Source organism: Pleurodeles waltl, chromosome 1_2, assembly GCF_031143425.1.
Source record: "Pleurodeles waltl isolate 20211129_DDA chromosome 1_2, aPleWal1.hap1.20221129, whole genome shotgun sequence".
In the NCBI taxonomy this organism is placed as follows: Eukaryota; Metazoa; Chordata; class Amphibia; order Caudata; family Salamandridae; genus Pleurodeles; species Pleurodeles waltl.
The window spans coordinates 463,662,635-463,676,753 of record NC_090437.1 but is presented as its reverse complement, the minus strand read 5'-3'; positions in this window follow the sequence as shown (position 1 = coordinate 463,676,753).

The following is a 14,119-nucleotide window of genomic DNA, read 5'->3' as shown; positions in this document are numbered from 1 at the left end:
TCAATGATTTAAATGTGATCGCTATTCCCACAGAAATGCAGTGGTTGGACCAAAGGTATTTGCCCTGGCTTTTTTTACTTCTGGCTTCTATTGTTGTTGTACTTTTCAACGGATTGTTCTCTGTGTGTGGTATGTATGAGTGTTGTGTGTTGTGTGTGTGTGGGTGTGTCACTCTCCCCTCCCTCCCTTGTGTGCTAGGTGGCTGTACTTACTGGTGTTGTCTTTGGCAGCGTTGCTGCTCCTGGACTCCCATCACGTGGTACAGCATTGGCAGGGCTTCCAGTTCTGGTTCCATGGTGGCCGCAGACTCCTCTGTGTTCCTGGTGGTGAGTGTCTCCTTTTATGTAGGTCGTTTCCACCAGGCTTTTCGTGAAGGTGGTCCCGCCCTTGAAATCCTGGCAGTCTGCTATGTCATAATATGGTGGGCAGTGAACTGTGTTCCACTAACCTGTAGGTGGCAACCGCCGTTGTCGGTGGCTGGACCGCACCGGCGATTCAAGCGGTCCATTTGCTGTATATGGGAGGGATCACCACCACGGTCATAATATGATGGTCTTCACCGTCAGCCTGGTGGCGGTACTTCCGCCATCACCGGCGTGGCAGTCAGAAGACCATCAAGGTCATAATAAGGGCTCATGTGTTTTTAAAATATTTGTGGGATATGATGCCTCCAAAACAAAATAACAAGCATTGTAAGCAATGATTATGTGTAACGTGTAACGTACTCAAGACTTTGATGTGCATGGATGTGCTTCTAAACAACCACAATTAGTATTCTACAATTGGACATACCTTTTACTAATGAAAACCCAGTTATTGTGATGATGTGTATGTCCTACTGTCCTTTTTGACTTGCATATTATAGAAACTAACTCAGTTGTGGTTGTGGGTTTCGAGTAAATGGGTCTGGGATGGCTGAATTTGATCCTGACTGTATTGTATTGTTTATAACTACCTAGTAGATCAATTGATTCTCCTTACCAAAGGAAACACAAGCCATAACTGAGAGAAGTAGAAGAAAGGTAGCACTCAGTTTAGAGAACCAGATAGGAGATGGCTAGCCATGCATAACATAATTTCTTCATCTCTTTCCTCTAGAGAATGTACCATTGCAGGAGACCAAGAACCAGACACAGACAATTATTTTCTTGCTTGTCCTACACATGTTTTCTTCTCCATTCCCCGGGATTCAACATTGTGACCTGTGTCCATAATGGTAGCAAGGTGAAATTTTGAGAGCAAGGTGCATAATGATACTAAGATTTCTAGAACTCCTGAAATTGAAACTAAGTTACTCCATGATAGTTTCATAACCCTCAATTTTCATACCACTAGAGCACCAAAGATTCAAGACCTTTTAACCTGTACATTTTAGGAGAGATATTGCAGGGCTTGCAACAAAAAGTAGGGGATCAGTCGCTCTGGCAGCAAAGAGCAAGCATGTTCCATAGCCTACAATGGCTACAACATCCATTATTCACCCATTGACTCATTCCTGCACTCACCCACTTACACATCCAAAATAAAAGACACACACAAACTCAACAACATATGCATGGTAGACATATGATTGTAATAGCAAATACAATTAAACACAACACCAGATGACCATCTTACAATGGTATTGTACATAGTGTGTCATTGCTTTAAAGCTACAGCAAGAGCAACATGTTTGGAATCAAAATGTTAGGCATATTGGAATGGTAAAGACAATGAAACTCTGTGGACAATACTATTCCTTGATGGTAACCTAGTTCAAAGGCAGTGGTGCATAGGGTGCAGCATGCTGAAAATTAAATGAGTGTCAAGCAAGCTGCTACTTAGCACTTTCTGGGGAGCTAGTAGTATGTTCTAAAAATGAAACAAAAAAGAGAAAAGTGAGAAATAAATGAGTGTGCCTATAAAAATAAAAATGGAAAACTAAAAGGCTTGCCTGCCAGCCCTGGTACTGAAGCATACTCATTTTTAGGCAGAGGTGTGCATGTGACTACACAAATGTAGTCGCTCACATGGCAAGAGAGCCAATGGCTGAAGTTGGCTGAGCCACGTTGTCATGGATGGAAGCAGAGTGTAAATGACAATCATGCATACTATGGAAGAGAGGGTTGACCAAAAGCCCCTCTATGTATGTATATGTACACATATTTATATATTGGTGTGCGTTTTTTAAATTATTTTTTATCACATGATCACGGTAGACAACTAAGTGTGTCAACGCTTTTAAAGAGATTCTAGCATGAATTATTGCAATTACAACTTTCTACTTCTAGGTTTTGTCAAAGAAGTTAATTAGCACCGAAATCCTTGCCTACAAAGGTCATTTGTAAGATTTGATATTACACAATATGTTTGCAGGCTTTAACACAATACAATAACAATTCACCCTTAACCCCTTAGGTGCTGGGCCTCCCCCCCACCCCAGTGCTGAGCCCTTTTTTGGCAATTTAGAGTAGTTTGCGCTTCAGCTTTCATAACTTTTTAACCACGCCAAATTTGTGTCCTTTTTTTCCAACATCCTAGTGATTCTAAAGGTACCCAGAATTTGTGGGTTCCCCTGGAGGAGACCAAGAAATTACCCAAAATACGGAGAAAATTTCATGTTTTCCGGAAAATGAGAAAAAAAGGCTGCAGGAGAAAGGGTTTTTCCCCTCAAAATGGCATCAACAAAGGGTTTGTGGTGCTAAAATCACCATCTTCCCAGTTTTCAGGAACAGGCAGACTGGAATCAGAAAACCACAGTTTTCAACATAATTTTGAAATTGGACTGGGACATACCCCATTTTTTCTATTTTTTGAGCTTTCAGCCTCCTTCCAGTCAGTGCCAGAAATGGGTATGAAACCAATCCTAGATCCCGGACAGCTAAACATTTCTAAAAAAAAATAGACAAAATTCTGAATTCAGCAAAGGGTCATTTCTGTAGATCCTTCAAGGTGTTCCTACAGAAAGTAACAGCTAAAATAAAAATATATTGAAATTGAGCTGGAAAAAACAGTCATTTTTCTCCATGTTTTACTCTGTAACTTTTTCCTGCAATGTCAGATTTTCAAAAGCACTATACTGTTACGTCTGCTAGACTCTTCTGGTTGCGAGGATATATAGGGCTTGTAGGTTAATCAAGAACCCTAGGTACCCAGAGCCAATAAATGAGCTGCACCTTGATATGGGTTTTCATTGTATACCGGGTATACAGCAATTCATTTGGTAAAATATAAGGACTGAAAAATAGTTATCAAGGAAACCTTTGTATTTCCAAAATGGTTACAATATAAGGTGTTTAGAAGCAGTGGTTATTTGCACTTCTATGAATTCTGGGGTCCCCATACTAGCATGTGAATTACAGGGCATTTCTCAAATAGATGTGTTTTTTACACACTGTCTTACATTTGAAAGGAAAAAATATAGAGAAGGACAAGGGGCAATAACACTTGTGCTATTCTGGGTTCCCCTAAGCCTCCTGATGAAAATGGTGCCTCACTTGTGGGTGTAGGCCTACTGCCTTCGACAGGAAATGCAACATGGACACATCACATTTTCACATTGAAATCTGATGTGTTTTTCGGAGAGTGCCTAGCTGTGGTCTTTGGCCTCTAGCTCAGCCGGCACCTAGGGTACCTACCAAACCTGTGCATTTTTTTAAACTAGACACCTAGGAGAATCCAGGATGGGCTTACCCAGAATCATTTGCAAACCTCAAAATTGGGGAAAAAAAACACTTTTCCCTCACATTTCAGTGTTGCAAAGTTCTGGAATCTGAGAGGAGCCACAAACTTCCTTCCACCCAGCATTCAATCAATCAACACAAGTTTTATTCAGTCATAAGCATCAAAGTATAAAAACCACAGCAATCCAAAAATTACATACATAATAAATAAATAGATAAAAAAGATTAAAAAACATCAATCACTAATAAGATAAGATTTTAAAAGACAGGTGCGTGTGTGCCATGCGGCCACAAGGAACTTGCTAACTGCATAAGTTAAGACAAGTGAAGTATCGCTCCTCAATATCCTAAGAGCGACACTGCATTGTCTTATGACCATATTCCGGCAAGCTGGACATATCCATTTACGCCAGGTAAGTGCATACGCTGGACAGAAAAACATAAAATGTGCAACAGATTTGGAAACATGATTACAGCCAGGACATAGATCGGATGTCGATAGTGGTCTCCTACTACCCGTTAAAGACATTAACGGTAAGCACCCGAATCTGAAATGAGCAAACAGGCCCTTACCCAATAGATCAGGGATCAAATCTAAGTAAGATTCAAACTGGGGATACTATTTAAAATCAAGGAATTGAGTGGTCAATCGTCCATGTGATGCACATAGGGAATGCTTATTTCTGACATAAGACCAATAGACAGATTTCAGAAATTGTTTCTGGGCTTTTCCCAAATTCTGAGGATTCTTCCAATAGTTCCCAAGTCCCAGGGTACAAAACCATTCAGACACATACCTGAGCCAGGGGATGGAGACTGCATTAGGTCTATTTAAAATGTCTAAAAGAGAGTCCCTATAGACAGCAAGCTCTGGTGTGGTCCAGATCCTTACCCAGAAAAGTAAGGGTCACAGGGCTATCACATCAGAGATGCGATTAAGCCCGAGATCCAAGAAGACCGGAGTCAGGGGTGTACTACGTTGACATGCAAGTAGAGCTCAGGCGAAATTAGTTTCGCCCACAGACAATTTGTTGGTATTAGAAGAGCCCCACACCTCAGCACCATAGGCCGCAGAGCTCTGCGCTTTTGCCAAATAGATCTTAATAGCCGGGGAAACAGCTCTCATGGCAGTGCTGTTACAGAAGCGCAGAATGGCACCTGACCTGTGCTGAAGAAGTGAAACACTTTTACTAATCCGGTCCTCCCAGTGCATATTATTTGTAATTCTTACTCCCAGATAATCTATTGAGCAAACCTTACTTAAGGGAGCCCCATTTAAAGTATTAATACATCTCCTAACTGGTCCTGAACTGAGTACCATCAGTTTAGTTTTACTGTCATTAAGTTCCAGGCCATGGTCTGCACAGAAAGCATTAAACCTATCAACAAGTATCTGAAGACCCATAGGGGTTTTAGAGATGAGAAGAGAGTCATTTGCAAAAAGTAATATGGGAATTTTTTGTGCATTAAGGGAGGAAGCATCATTTTGACAAGAGGACACAACATGCACCACCTCATTAACAAATAAAGTAAAAAGAATTGGCGCAAGGACACATCCTTGGCGAACCCCCCGCTGGGTGGCTATCTGATCAGTTAACTCTCCCAGGCTACTCCATCTCATCTGGGCGTATGTGTTCTCGTGCAACTGTTGTAGTAGATAGATTATATTAACAGGGGTACCTATTCTGTGCAGAACATCCCATAACTTTTCTCTGGGCACCATGTCAAAGGAAGACCGAAGGTCCACAAAGAAATAATAAAAATCTTGCTTCACATAGGAGGGTCAGCCTAAAAACCTGGTCCACCGTGCTGATTTGCAGGCGAAAGCCCACCTGAAGTGGGGATAGCACTTGGTGTTCTTGTGCCCAGTCCAAAAGCCTATCCAAAAGCTGCTTAGCAAAGATTTTCTGAAGATTATCAATAAGGCTGATTGGTTTATAAATGGCAGGGGAAATCACATCACCCTTTTTGTAAATGGGGATTATTTCGGCCCCTTTCCAGGTACTGGGTATTGGGCCTCCTGTAGCTATGGCATTTGATATCATATTTATATTCCAGGACCAAATTACTGGTTCAGATTTAAAAAGATCCCCAGGTATCTTGTCAGGGCCAGGTGCTTTAGCAGATTTTAAGGAATTAATAGCAGCTGTAGTTTCCGCCAATGAAAAAACTATACAGTCTTCAAGGCTAAAAATATCCGTTCCTTGATCAGCAGGCTTATGACATATTTTAGCCAGCTGCAAAGGGAGTGGTTCCTGCATCACAAAGATACTAGGTGGTGCAAAAAGTTGGGAACAGTACTCCACCCAGCTTTCAGGTTGGATATACTTACGAATTGTACCATTGCCCCCTCTACGTCTATTGGGCAATAACTTCCAAAATGTCCCATTGTCATTATGTTTAATTGCATCAAGCAATTTCTGCCAAGTTATATCTTCCCAACTTTTCTTTGCCTGAATTAAGATTTTATTATAAGCTAGTCTAGCTGTTCTAATCTCCCCCTGTGAGCGAGTCATAATAGCTGATTTTAGAGCTAATTTGTCATTAGAACAATCCGTGTTGAACCACTCCCTAGCTTTAAAATTATTAGAGGATTGCTTGATAGTAGACTTCCTATAAAAAATATCCTGTAAATTCCTTACCATTTCTTCATGAATGCTAAGGATTGGAATGTCACTAACCTCATGCTCCTCATAGCCGGCCATAACATCTAAAAATAATTGATACATTTTCCTAATCAAATAGGGGTTAGACATTACTTTTGGCCAACGAACACGAGTATGACTATTGTTCAGGAGAGGCCCTGGAACCACAGTAATATGGATATTCTGCGAGCTTCTGAATACATTACTGTGTAAAGTAAGGAGCAGGGGATTATGGTCACTCTTGTGACGAAGATCCACCTTCATGTCTATTGACAATGACCAAAGCCTAACATCCACTAAGAAATAGTCAATGAGAATAGAAAACAGCCCTCGCTTAAAAGTGGTGCAGAATTCGAATCAGAACAAGTGCGTCCATTGCATGCTCCTAATCCATGTTTAAAACAAAGGGAAGTCAATTGTAAGGCAGCACATGAGCCCGTACACTGTGTATTTTTCATCAAATAAGGGATACCCCAAAGTTCATCCTCTTCAGCCGTCAAATAACTATTTAAACAAAGAGGTTCAAAAGTGCAATTCATGTCCCCTGCTACCACTAGTTTGGTTGAGGGATGCAAAGTGTCCATATATTCGGACAACTGAACCAGTGTCTTAGACTCTAGTCCCTGAGAGACCGTCCTGGCATATACACTAATTATAGTCATCCTAAAATCAGGGTCAAATGTAAGCTGAACACCCAATAAATCGGGAGAGTCTATGTTTAGGGCAAAATGATCGCACTGTAAGTTCTTATTTAACAATGTCATGAGTCCCCCTTTAGCACGGCCAAAGCCCCCCGATGCTGGCTGGGCCGCTGAAAAATATGTCAAAAACTCATCCAGGTAAATCGGGTCTTCAGCCCAGGTTTCCTGGAACAGGCATATGTCCTGCCTATTAATATAATTAACCCACTCAAGGTCTCCCAACTTCTTGCTCAGCCCAGCCAAATTCCAAGACATAATGGAGAGTTCTGAACTAGTTGTCAAAACACTAGGGCTAGAGCACAGAGCTTCCCCAGAATTTACAAACCCCTCTTCAGAACAAGTCCAAGAAAATGCAAGAGGGGACATTGAGGGAGGAGCGATAGGTAGTCAGTCTACTTCTGGTGGTGAATGAGGATGGTTGACTAACGGGACCTGAGTACACCTTTGACCAGAGTTGCATTCCCCGCCCCTGGGCCATTGTATAGAATTGAGAATCTGCCATAAGGCGGATGAAGTTTGAGCCTAATACCAACCCCTCTGGGGTTCCTGAGATGACAGGTACGTAGTTCAAAATCAATAAGGTTATCTACCAGCAACCTATCTATAAGACTACTAGAGATAAAAACTGACTGTGTCTGCCCACCTCAAGGATATCTGCACAAATAATTGAGAGGCAGTTACGCTGAGCTTGCAACCAATTAATGACCTTATTTATGAGGGAGCCCTGGGGTTCCCTAGAGCCAATAGGTACCTTTGGTACCTCAACCATATAAATAGTACCTCCTTTACTCCACGATCCTAGATCCTCATTCTTAACAACAGGTCGGCATGTTACAACCCAATAAAAAGCATCACCAAATGGCTTGAAAAAATCAGTAGAGGAAATAGTTGGTCCAGCATGCACCTGAGTACCAATAGTCCCCCGAGAGCCCTTAACTAGATCAACAGACTGGGCTTTATACAACCACTCTGGCCCGCATGTGTTCCTGTCTTTGAGACCACAATTGTACTTCCGGCTGGCAATTGCTGATACAACCGGGAGATCCTCTACACAGGCTACGGCAAGCTACCGGGGGCAGTAGTAGTCGGGCCCAGGGGAGGCTTGCCCACTTGAATGCTAAATTCTGTCACAAGGGGAACAGTGGGCAAGCCCCCCGGAGCAGGCATAAGCCCACCCCCATTTACACACAGACATTTACACGCACCCCTTTGTGCCAGTTCTCCCATAAATGTATCCATCACTAGTAACACCAAGCTCTTTAGTTCATCTAATCTCTGAGAGATGGAGGTCAGATCAAGTTTCCCACAAGGCGGTGACAGTCTGTCCAAATCCAAGGGTGAGCTGGTCTCAGCATTTTCTTCTTTACGAGCCTCAGGATGTAAAAGTGAGTCACGGTCATGGGATCCCCCAATCTCTAACAAAGGCCCATAATGGTTACAATATGGAATATCAGAAGACACCAAAACCTTAGGACTTAAAGTGGGATGGGGAGCCTTTCCCCCAATTGGAGAACACCCTATAGCAGCCAGATCACTGCGAGGGAGGATGCTTAACACAGGAGGAGAAATTTGTCTCAGAACTTGAGGTGCCTTGTTTAATTCATCCTCTACAGGGGGATTAGACAATTGTGGCTTTTTCTTGAATATATTGGGAATCTTTTTGGTGGAAGTAACAACAGTACCATGACATGTAGATGGAAAAATTTAATTGCTTCTCAAAATAGCTTCCACCTCTTCAAATAAAGTATCAATGTCTTCCAATGGATTGCTTCCTTTATTTGACTGGCCACTCATTTTGCTATAAGACCGTTTTTTAGATTTTTTAATACTGCTGGGATGTGCGGGTACATCCACTGCCTTGCATTTCCCCATGTCTGGTCAGTCAGAACATAAGAAACAAAAGCAAAGCCAGGGCAACTTCCTTAAACAGAGACTTACTTCCCAGGGGTTAGATGGTACGCCCAGCCCAGGCTCTGTCGGGCGATGACGGGCGTAGACGGGCCCGTCTTGGCCCGGGCGCGTCCTGAGCGAGTCCCATGCTGTGTACAGCCTGTGCGTTTATAAGCGCCTGAAGGAGCTGAGGAAGCTGGGGGATGTAGTCTAACCCCAGGAATGCCAGTGCCGGTATGGAGGTGCCCAGGAAAACAGCGTGTCCCGCGCTGCTTGCAGCCTGCGTGCTTATGAGCACCTGAAGGAGCTGAGGAAGCTGGGGGATGTGGTCCCACCCCAGGAATGCCGGTGCCGGGATGGAGGTGCCCAGGAAAACAGCGCGTCTTGCGCTGCATGCAGCCTGTGCGTTTATAGGCGCCTGAAGGAGCTGAGGAAGCTGGGGGATGTAGTCCCACACCAGGAATATCAGTGCCGGTATGGAGGTGCCCAGGAAAACAGCGCATCCCCCAGCATTCCCCCAAGTCTCCTGATAAAAATGGTACCTCACTTGTGTGGGTAGGCATGGTGCCAGCAACAGGAAATGCCCCAAAACACATTTTCCCAAAGAAAACTAACCTGTTTTTTGCAAAGTGCCTAGCTGTGGTCTTTGGCCTCTAACTCAGTCAGCACCTAGGGAAACCTAGTAAACCTATACATTTTTGAAAACTAGAGATCTAGGGAAATTCAGAATGGGGTGACTTGTGGGGCTCTCACAAGGTTCTGTTACCCATAATCCTTTGCAAACCTCAAAATTTGGCAAACAAAACACTTTTTCCTCACATTTTGGTGATGTAAAGTTCTGGAATTTCCACCCAGCATTCCCCCAAGTCTCCCGATAAAAATGGTACCTCACTTGTGTGGGTAGGCCTAGTGCCCATGTCAGGAATAGATCAAACAACGGTTAATGTTGGTCCCTACATGAGGGCAACTGTTGACCCTGGCGTGATCCATTCCTGATGCATGCACTAGGTACAGGCACTCAAGTGGGGTAGCGTTTTTATCAGGACACGTGGGAAAACACTAGGTGGTAGGAATTTTGTGGATTCCAGCATATTCCCGTAGTTTGTGTGACAAAAATGCAAGAAAAAAAAGAGTTTTTATTCAACATTTCAGATTTGCTGGGTATTCAGGGTAAAAAAACTTTGGGGAATCCACACAAGTCACAGCTCTGTGGACTCCCCAGGATGTCTAGTTTTGAGAAATGTCTGGGTTTGGTAGGTTTCCCTATATGGCTGCTGAGCCCAGGACCAAAAACGCAGGTGCCTACCTTACAAAACCAGGTTGTTTAGTGATAGATAATTTTCATGCCTCCGCAGTACAATTTGGGCGGTGGAATTTGGGGAGCTCCCAAGAGAGCACTCTCTCTGTGCTTGCCACCACATGCACCTACTCTCTGGGTTGGGCTAACTCGCTATTGTCCCGCTGCACAGACTGTGCTTGCAAAGGGACAGCAGGACTGTCCTCATCACGTCCCTCATAATCACTGGAAGAGGAATGATCGAATGGGACTCTCTGACTGAAAAATCACTCCCAGAGACTGCGCCATTGCCCTATCCCTCAGATGCTGTCTCAGTATCTGCTTCCTCAGTCTCTGATCCTACGTCAGAGCTGTCCTCCATAACCCGAAGTAGGGCTTGAGCAGCAGTCATCCAACGAGATTCCATCTCTGCTACTGGATAAACTGTCGCTCTAAAACACTAGCCTATGTAGGTAGTCAGGAAATTGCTGGTAGATGTGTGTGTGATACCTGCAACAGTAGAGGTCACCTTACTCGCTTGTTCCCTCAATCAGCATGTTCTCTCAAGACACTCAAAAAAACAAAAAAGACACACTATTACTTCACCTTGTCACATACCGATCGTCACAGTCTTTAGCGCCTCTAGCGCCCAGTCCAACAATCATTATTGGTTATCCCACTCCCATTACCTCCTCCTCCGATTCTCTCACTGCCACCCAGCAAAAGTGTATTTCATCCCTCCATAGCCCCCCTCGCACATATATATCATTTATATTATAGTGTAGGTAATGGCTGGTTTTACTAATCCACTCAGCTATTCACATATAATACAGTTTTGATCCTTGCAGTAGGCATATAACCCTTGTGCGCTACTTTATGGAACCAAAACTGCCACTAACCAAAAGTCATATCCTTTTCTAGCAGAAACATAATCACAAGAGTTACTTGACTTTTTTACTGCTGCCTTAAAGCTACAGTTAAAACGCGTCCGTTGAAGTATGTGCATTGCTTTGAAGATGCAAGCTGCAACTGCGAGAGAACTGGTGGCATATATATATATATATATATATATATATATATATATATATATATATGTGTGTGTGTAAAGAGATCACTTTTGTATGTGGGTATGTTTTTTTAATATGTGGGTGTGGTTTTCCTGCTCAGCCCCCAGGGAAACCACATACGCTGACAAAAGTGATCACTCTATATATCTATATCTATAGCTATACACATACACATAAATATATATATATATATAGAGAGAGCTATCTATAGATATATCTATAGATAGATCTCTATATTTTTTTAACAGCTGTATGGTTTCCTTGGGGGCCATAGTGGCCCCCAGGCAAATCATACAGCTGTTAAAAAAATTCTAGCCCCCACAGTGGGTCGCTCTGCTCATGGACGGCCCCCTGTCAATTTCATTTATTTATTTTTTAATTTTTAAAAAACAATTTACACCCCTGTGGGGGGGAGCGATTCGGCGCAATCGCACCCCCGCCCCCCCCCCCCAGGGTTAAACCTACCTTTAGGAAAAAGATTGCCTCGGGGGGCAGCCAGTTTGCCGAGGGGGCGACCCTCCCAAGTGAAATCCCGGGTGTCTAGTGGGGGATTCCGGGGCCTTGATCGCAGCTCTGCTGTTCAGGAAGAGTCTCCCCATTTGGGCCTGTTTTCCCCACCCCAACAGATAGTGACGTTAGCGAGCCTCGCGGCGCGCTGACGTCACAAAGGGGCAGGTGGGGGAGCGGGTGAGACATGGGAGATCTTCCATTTTTTATTTAAAAAAAATTCTCCGATGGAATGCATCGGAGGATTTTTTAACCCCCACCCTGGCAGGGAGGTAGTGTGGCCGACGCCCGCACTTTAGAGGTTAAAGACCTATTATCTTTAACATATGTGTTTCATAATGAATGTATCGGACCTACAGCCTTTGCCTTAACTTTTCATACGAAACAGGTCAGACCTATCACATCTGAAATTAATGTTCCTAATAAATCAAACAGGCCTATATTATTTTATAATTTTGTGGCACCACAACTAACTCTAGCCGAGTGTTTTGCGCTTTAGCTTTCCTATGAATCAACCGTCAGGTATACTGTAATAAAATTACAAATATATATACAATTGCAGTAATGAAAGAAATGTAAAATCCCTCCAAAGGGAGACTAATAAAGATTATTATAGTGGAAACTTCTATTCCCACCGTTTGTTGGTGTGGGTAACCAAAACTCCTGATTTCTACAGTAATCTATGATATTTCCTGTAATAAAACACCTCCTTTAAGGTTTTAACATTGTAATAACAATCCGCCTTTAAAGCCTATTGCCTTTTACTCATGCTTTTCATAAAAAGTAACCGAGGCCTTTAATGGCTTTGTCATAATTTTTCACAATAAACAGATCAAAGCTATGGAATCTGAGATAATGTTTCCCAATAAAGCAATAAGGCTTGTGGAGTTTACCATTGGCTTGACATCATATCCAAAACAGACCTACTGAAGGGCGCATAAAGTTGTAACCATCATGAATACAGTTGTTAAATCACAAATATGTACAAAATCTACAGCTGGCAAAACAATATAGACCCACTTCATGAGGGCCTGGGAAAGATTATCACAGTAAAAAAACTTCCAAAGCGTGGTTTATCAAAGGGATTGACCAACACCAGAGCCTGTCCCTGCTACAGTGATATGTGAGATTTCTGTGTAGACAAAGTCATTGTCTACAGCCTGTAACACAGTGGGATAACAATACACCGCTACAGGCCTATTTGCTTTAACAAATGGTTTTCACCATAAATAAGAAAGTCATGCTGTTTTTGACAGACTTTTCATAATAAACTGATTACATAGACCTATGGCACTGGACATAACTATTCCAAGGGGACCAATCGGGTCTATGGCCTTTATCAATAGATTGCCACCATAACCTACTCAGATCTACTGTGTGAAGTGTGAGCTTTTCCCCCATAGTAACCATTAGGCATACAGCCATAAAATTACGAGTGTGTTCAAAATTACAATTGTCAAAACAGAAAACTATCTCACATAAGAGGACCTAACAAGTATTATCACAATGCAAAGCTAATCTTATATCCCAAGGTTTGTCAGAGGAGAGGGGTAACCTATTACCTACCATGGCAATCTGTGCAATTGGATGGAACAAAATATCCATATTTGGGCTTTAGGTCAGAGTAATACAAATCCATCCTTTAATGCCTATTGACTTTAATACATGCAGTTTAATTAGAAATATGTCAGGCCTACTGCCTTTAGCATTACGTTTCATAATAAACTAATCAGGCCTATAGCTTTGATCATTGATTTGCAACTTAATCCAACACAGTGCTGCTGTACTGAGCATAAGCATTCCCAAAAGGTAAAAAGTGCAATGCAAGCACTCATTTTCGGTGGAAGCACACGTCGGCCCTTTCAATGCTGTGCTGAAGAAAAGCAATATGCAGATGATACCTTAGCCTCTCTGTAGTGTTTCTGAAAGCTGTGGCGATCACATAAGATCTGTGACAGCAGCACTGTCAAGCCAGACCTAAAAATGTTCCCTGACCTTTGGAGAACACTCCCAGGGTGTTAGCATCATCAGTACATTGATTTTCAAAAACAAACTTTCTGTGCACGTTTTTTTTTCGGAAAAACAAAAACATTTCAATGAAACACAGTGGCCACTCAGCAAACATACAATGCTTTCAGAAGATCTGCTGTGGTGGTATCTCAACTCAAATCAAGGCAGAGATCTCTGAATATGGCGGGCATCACCTCTGCACCATTATATAAGGACCTTCGTCTCACAGAAAGAAATTACACTATTGAGCTTTGAAGAATGGTGCCATTAACTCCTTGGGTAATGTCTTTTGGTAACCATCTTTAGTATGTGGAAGAGCTTTGAGAAAAACTAAGATGTTATTTATTCATCTCGGACTATT